This window comes from Hemibagrus wyckioides, unplaced genomic scaffold (genome assembly GCF_019097595.1).
Source record: "Hemibagrus wyckioides isolate EC202008001 unplaced genomic scaffold, SWU_Hwy_1.0 Contig9, whole genome shotgun sequence".
NCBI lineage: Eukaryota > Metazoa > Chordata > Actinopteri > Siluriformes > Bagridae > Hemibagrus > Hemibagrus wyckioides.
Window position 1 is genome coordinate 152,876 of NW_026690811.1, and position 7,728 is coordinate 160,603.

The 7,728-nt window shown below is 38.8% G+C and overlaps 1 non-coding gene across 1 annotated transcript; it reads right to left on the reverse strand.

Annotated features, from left to right (window-relative positions):
- Window positions 1-206: 206 nt before the first annotated feature.
- On the reverse strand, window positions 207-278 carry trnae-uuc (transfer RNA glutamic acid (anticodon UUC)). Its single transcript has one exon. It is a non-coding gene; the product is annotated as a tRNA-Glu (tRNA).
- Window positions 279-7,728: the final 7,450 nt, after the last annotated feature.

The following is a 7,728-nucleotide window of genomic DNA, read 5'->3' on the forward strand; positions in this document are numbered from 1 at the left end:
GCTGAGGTACATATTTTGATTTTCTCAGACACATCAAGGTTAGTGTGCAAAGGTCTCTCTCTAACTTTCACACACACCCACATGATAACAACTACTGCTGAGCAACAAAAGCTAGATTTCAGTTCACCACCAGGTTCCCAGCCGTTATTAACTGAACGATTTGGTGAACTCCTCGCCAGTTCTGTGGACAATCCAATAAAGTCACGTTCCCATACCGGGAGTCGAACCCGGGCCGCCTGGGTGAAAACCAGGAATCCTGACCGCTAGACCATATGGGAGGGCTCCCCAGGAGAGTTGAGATCGGCGTTTTACTCGACCACCAAGCAGTTTGAGCTCCAACGCGGTATCATCCAGAGCTTTGCATGGGAACCTTGCATTGCAGAGCACAAAATCGGCCAGCGCTGACCGAGCATTCAGCTACTCGAGCTGTCACTCCAGCGGAAGATCAGCCACTAGACAGAGCGTGGGCTGGTGTTCCTGGTGCAGAAAGCCAGCATACCTCCTAGTACAGGACTCTCCGCATTTCAGGGATTGTGGGAGGTGTTACTCTGCCAGCAATTCGGCAGCTGGAGTCTGTGGCACACCTCTGGGCTCTTAAAAGGCAGCCGAGCCAGCCAGGAGTCGAACCTAGAATCTTAAGGGGAGCGGGGTCCTACCTGCTTATGCTTTTCAAGTGACAAATGGCCAAAAGCTATACCTAGCATTCAACGGTGATGTGGAAAAGCCAATGCCGTGACCCGGCTTCGAACCAGGGTTTCTGCGGCCACAACACAGAGTACTAACCACTATACGATCGCGGCACCCCACACACCTGGGCTAGCAGGAAAAAGGAGCTGCTACATGTTGTGATATGGGTTCTGGCGCCCCTCTGGCCTGGTGCAGTGGCTTTTGATTTAGACATGATTGGAATAGTTGTAGTCTTTTTTGACACTATATCGAGAGACGAACAGATTCATACCCAAATGATACCTTCTGTGCTTTTAAATAAAAAAAAACAAACAAATAAATTAAAAAATCCTGCAACCCGGATACACTACATGATTAGTTCTATTGACACTGGGACTGACACTCACAGACACCCAGAGAGAAAATAAGCCAAAAGAGAGTTCTCCTCAGTTCATCAAGAAGCTTAAGAATGATTTAAGTTGAAGAGGTCAATGGTACTGTGGCTTTGGTTATGTAACGTTTTGCGCAGTGAATCGAAATGAACACAACACCAACATGCTGCTGGCTGCAATCGGTGATCGTTTTCGGATTCCGTTGAGGAAGCGTTCCCGGCCGTTATTAACTGAGCGATTTGGTGAACTCCTCGCCAGTTCTGTGGGTAATCCAATAAAGTCACGTTTAACGGTAACATTATTAGCTAGATGGCATATTCTTCTGCTATGGAAACAAATTCTCCTTCCATCTTTTGATGACTGGCAGTAAGATGTTATGAGCTTCATTCATTTGGATAAAATTAGGTACACAATAAAGGGCAATACTGGCATATTTTCTGAAACTTGGGGCCATTAATTTTTATTTATTTCTGATTATGTGAATTCTTCTTCTATAGTTGGTCAGTCTAATCATTAGGATGTCCTTATAATTGTGGCTTGATCAAGTATGTGCACTGTGTATACATAATTTATATTAATGTTTTGTTTGCTGATGTAAACGATTGTGATTATATTTAGTTAGTTAGTTAGTTAGTTAGTTAGTCTCTAAACTCAAACTCAGTTTCTTCTGTACATATTTGACATACACTATTTTTTGGTTTGTATAACTGTATATATATAATCAGAAAGAGGACATTCTTAAAAAAGAGAGATTTGATTTGAAACCTGAACTGCTATCAGGTCCATGCTGAACACCTTCTGACCAATCCAAATCAAGTATAAATTTTAATCTCAATACTGCACATAATTATCAAATAAAAGTCTATCAAGCTGTTATCCAAAAGTCTGAAATAATGTTTCTCTTAAGTGTTTTAATTCAAATCCATATTTTGGTGTGATTTATACACATGGGTTTGTCCATTCTGACTTTTGGACGCTTTATTATGTCCATTTTATGATGAAACAGGAAAAGACTTTGAAAATCATCTGTCATTTTCTGATCATGATAAATATCAACACAACTAGACTGAAATATACAGGTAAGATATGCAACTAATTGAAACATGAACAGAGCAAGATATAAACTGATATCTACTGGTTTCCTGTCAGGGTTGTGGACTGTTTTCTGGCCACTAGAGACCCCCACTGCCTTTTTGTTGGTGTCCAGTCTCTGTCATTATGTCTAATAGGTGTCTCCTGTGCTTTGTTTAGGTTTGTGTATTTAAGTCACCCTTTTCCTCCACAAATACTTTGCTTAGTGTTTCCTGTACCTTGATTAAGTCTAGGTCAGCCGTGTGCTCTGTTTTATGGCTTTGTCCTTAAAAGACTTTGTGCATCTGGTATAGTTCTTTGTTTTGATTGATTGACAAGTGCTCTTTTGAATGCCTTATGGATTTATTTTGTGGACTAATTAGAATGACTTTTTGGAAGTATTGACTTTGTTTTTTGATTAGACTCCTGTGAACCTTTTGTATGCTTTTGGATTAACCTTGTGGATTTTGGGGATTTATTCTTTGGAACTACTGTCAAGTCTTTTGAGCTGACTTGTTGGATTTGTTTTGTGGATTATTTGACTTGCATTATTATCTAATTAAAGATAAGTAAACATTTCTCCAGAACTGTGATCTGGTTATCTGTATTTGTGTTCAGCCCCCTTTGATTGTGTTCAAGTTTTCTCACTAGTCCTGCCCTCACTCGCCGCCATAACCTACTGTTCCTTCATTGGACCACTTTTGATAGATACTGACTACTGCAGACCGGGAACACGCCACAAGAGCTGCAGTTTTGGAGATGCTCTGATCCAGTCATATAGCCATCACAATTTGGCCCTTGTCCATACTGTAGGCTTGCCCATTTTTTCTGGTAAAAACCTATAAACTATAATATTGTGCTCACCATACAAATAAATGTATGATAATACTGGATTCAGGAAGCTTCTGCAGATGACAGCAGAGCAGTTTGATATCTTGCTGGGGATGGTTGGACCTCTCATAACCAAGCAGCACACACAAATGAGACGGGCAATATCCCCAAAAGAGCGTCTAGCTGTGACCATGCGGTTTTTGGCAACAGGTGGGTCTGGCAGAACAATATTTGATTCAACAAGTATTACTTTTAAGTGTGTGTTGCTATATTTTATAGTTACTTTATTTCTTGTGCAGGCGAAACGTTCAGTTCCCTCAGTTTCCAATACGGGGTTGGGGTAAGCACTATTTCTAACATAGTCATGGAGACCTGTGCTGCTCCTGTAGGTACTCACTGATTCCCAACATTTACTCAAATGCTGTACTTAAAGGACACATTTAGTACATTGGTAAAAAATAACTTTTAGTAAAATTAGCTTAAAAATGAACATCTGTTTCAGTAAAATGCATCAGTTATTTGTGATGGTCTGTGAATTCCAGCCTACAGTGTCAATTTTACTATGAGGTTAGGACCATCAAATTTTTTGTTCCAATCATTTTGTAATGATTTCAATCTTCAACATGGCCTTACTCAATATTCCAGATATCAAGTTGATGATTTTACAGAATGTTCTTTACATTATGATTATTTTATGTACAAAACAGTCACCAATAAAATGACTTTATCTGGGTTTTCAGTCATGTATAACTTATAACTAAAAAGTAATTTTAATAAAAGTATACATATGTATAGTTTATAAATGATCTGAATGCATCTTCCACCACTGATTACCAGTAATGTACAAAAAACAGTAGTATGCTGTGATGATCAATATAGCTATAACGTCCCAGAGTATTTGTATTTTCAAGGTCACTGCTTTTTGTATTTTAATGTTTATTCTGTAATAGTCAATGAAGCCTTAAGTAATGAATCCATATTTGCAATGCTTCAGAAATGTTTTATTTTTATGCTCTGTGACACAGAAATAATGTTCAAATCTGTTCTTCTGTTCTTTTGCTAGACCCACAACAGAGGCAGAATGGCGTAAAATAGCGCATGATTTTCAATCTAAATGGCAATTCCCACATTGCTTATTGCGCTTGATGGTAAACACATCCGTACACAGCCTCCAGTTAAAGGTGGCAGTCTTTACCATAATTACAAGTCCAGCTTCTCTGTAATAATGATCGCTGTTGTGGATGCCAATTACAAGTTCATCTACGCCAGTGTGTATTTTGTAGAAGAAGGAAAAGTGTCTTTCTTAAAGCATGGTGCTTCTGTTATTGATGTTAGCCTTTTATGCATAGAATACTATGTATATACTGTATCTTCAGACTATACAACTTGGGTGTACTTTGAAAGCATTGAGACAGGTGTCCATGACTGTTAGAAATAGTGCTTACCCCAACCCTGTATTGGAAACTGAGGGAACTGAATGTTTCACCTGCACAAGACATAAAGTAACTAAAATATACAGTGAGGGGAAAATTATTTGATCCCCTGCTGATTTTGTACGTTTCCCCACTGACAAAGAAATGATCAGTCTGTAATTTTAATGGTAGGTGTATTTGAACAGTGAGAGGCAGAATAACAAAAAAATCCAGAAAAATGCATTTCAGAAAAGTTCTACATTGATTTGCATTTTAATGAGTGAAATAAGTATTTGATCCCCTATCAGTCAGAAAGATTTCTGGCTCCCAGGTGTCTTTTATACAGGTAAGGAGCTGAGATTACAGTAGGAGCACTCTCGGGGAGTGCTCTTAATCTCAGCTTGTTAACTGTATGAAAGACACCTGTCCACAGAAGGAAGCAATCAATCAGATTCCAAACTCTCCATCATGGTCAAGACCAAAGAGCTGTCCATGGATGTCAGGGACAAGATTGTAGACCTACACAAGGCTGGAATGAGCTACAAGACCATCGCCAAGCAGCTTGGTGAGAAGGTGACAACAGTTGGTGCGATTATTCCCAAATGGAAGAAACACAAAAAGACTGTCAATCTTCCTCTGGGGCTCCATGCAAGATCTCACCTCATGGAGTTTTTCAATGATCATGAGAACGGCGAGGAATCAGCCCAGAATTACACTGGAGGATTTTGTCAATGATCTCAAGGCAGCTGGGACCATAGTCACCAAGAAAACAATTGGTAACACATTATGCCATGAAAGACTGAAATCCAGTAGCGCCCGCAAGGTCCCCCTGCTAAAGAAAGCACATGTACAGGCTCATCTGAGGTTTGCCAGTGAACATCTGAATGATTCAGAGGTCATGTGGTCAAATGAGACCAAAATCCAGCTCTTTGGCATCAACTCAACTCGTCGTGTTTGGAGGAGGAGGAATGCTGCCTATGACTCCAAGAAGACCATCCCCACTGTCAAACATGGAGGTGGAAACATTATGCTTTGGGGGTGTTTTTCTGGTAAGGGGACAGGACAACCGCACCGCATCAAAGGGACGATGGACGGAGCCACGTACCGTCAAATCTTGAGTGAGAACCTCCTTCCCTCAGCCAGGGCATTAAAAATGGGTCGTGGATGCAAAGAGGAGTGGGCCCAAATTCCTTGAGATGTGTGCAAACCTGGTGGCCAACTACAAGAAATGTCTGACGTCTGTGATTGCCAACAAGGATTTGCCACCAAGTACTAAGTCATGTTTTGCAAAGGGGTCAAATACTTATTTCACTCAATAAAATTCAAATCAATGTATAACTTTTTTTGAAATGTGTTTTTCTGGATTTTTTTTTTCTTGTTATTCTGTCTCTCACTGTTCAGATAAACCTACCATTAAAATTACAGACTGATCATTTCTTTGTCAGGGAGCAAATGTACAAAATCAGCAGGGGATCAAATAATTTTTTCCCTCACTGTATACCGTACACTGGCTAATGGTGATTTGTGAGGACTTTTATTTTTTTATATATATATATATATATATATATATATATATATATATATATATATATATATATATATATATATATATATATATATATATATATATATAAATAAATTAAACAAAATGTAAACATAAATAAGCTGATTCAGGCTAATTCCAGAAACAAACAATGTGATTTCTGTGGCATTTCACACTGACACTGTGGACCATATGTGTGTATGTGATGTAGCACTAAATGTGATGCCCTCTTTTATGTTTTAATCAACATGCTGGAGAGCTTCAATGTCTTTTTAGCCACTTCACTTTACTTAGCATTTTGCACAACATTTCTTATAGCACAACTTGCGGTTCCCCTCTAAACTGTCCAGACGCACACACACACACACCCGGAACCAAAATCACATGTAATCATTCATAACATCACATCTTCCCCACTTTAAAAGTAAAGCACTATCTTTGGGATTCTTTACTACTATTACTAACTTTTATGCAAAAAACAACCTTTTTTTTCTTTTATCTAACAGTAACACAATAGTTGCAGTTTAACTGTGAGATATTACAATCAACCTTTTTCTTTTTCAACTACCCCAGTCCTTGAAATATTTAACAAATTTCAATAAGCCTTTCAGGAGGTCTAACAGGTCATCTTGGTCTGCAAGACATCGCAGGAGAGACATTATTTTTGCAGATTTCGCTTCCACATCTTCAGCATTTACTTTTTGGGGTTTTCATTCTTTGCTGCTTTTGCTTTGCAAAATGTGTTTTGCTCCTCTTTTTTAATGGCCTGCACTGCAGCATCTTCTCTATGTAGTTCCTTGGCTTGTGCACAAGTTATTTCAGCAGGTCTACACATATTGACTGCTTTCTCCAGTGTCAGAGCTGCTTCACATAACAGTCTTTCCCTGAGACCATTATCAGGAATCCCACAGACTATTTTGTCCCTCACTATTGAGTCTCTAAAATCTTCAAATTCACAAGTCTTACTTAGTGTGTGCAGTTTTGCAAGGTACTGGTCAAAACTCACTCCTTGTGTCTGGTCAGCAGAGAAAAACTTCTCAAAAGTGACATTCTTACTTGGCACGAAGTATTATGGAACATGTGCCACACACAAGACCTGAAATAATTGTTTGGTCTAAAAACCACACACCTGGCAACACACAAACATCATCTGACATTCACTGAATTGAACTAGATGACTGTTCCTGAGAAAATTCAGCAACTTATTATTTCAATCAATTTACGCGCTAGGCTTTCTCACAACAAATCAATCTCACTGTTGGATATGTAATCTAATGATGATGAGGTAGTTCTAGGTTTCGCCTTGTTTTATATAAACTGTATCCGATACTGCCATCCTGTGGTGAGATTGAGAATTGACCTAATACAGGAGACTTACTATCAGGTACCACAGAGTATAGAAGTAATGCATTAAGTCTCTTTATATACTTTCACAAGAAGACCAGCCTGTAACCACTTAATGAAATAAAAATAATAAATGAATTAAATGACTTGAATGAAATTTTATTTTTATACTTGTACAGAAGGCCATCATACAGAGGTGGCAGCAGGAATAACACAGGCTACTGACTTAACACCTTACTACACACTGTGTCACTTTAAATTTCATTCATCTCAGGTTACTTTTAGAAGCATTACTGCACTTTAAAGCTTTGGACCCTGTGTTTTCTATAATGTATTATTTTCATTTTGAATGTACTTTTTTGTGATTTCAGTATTTATACCCTATACTCTTATACTTACACTCTACCCATGTGTGTACTTACCCCCACTGTTACCCATAGCCCCTCCCTGCATGCTTAGTCTCGTCAGC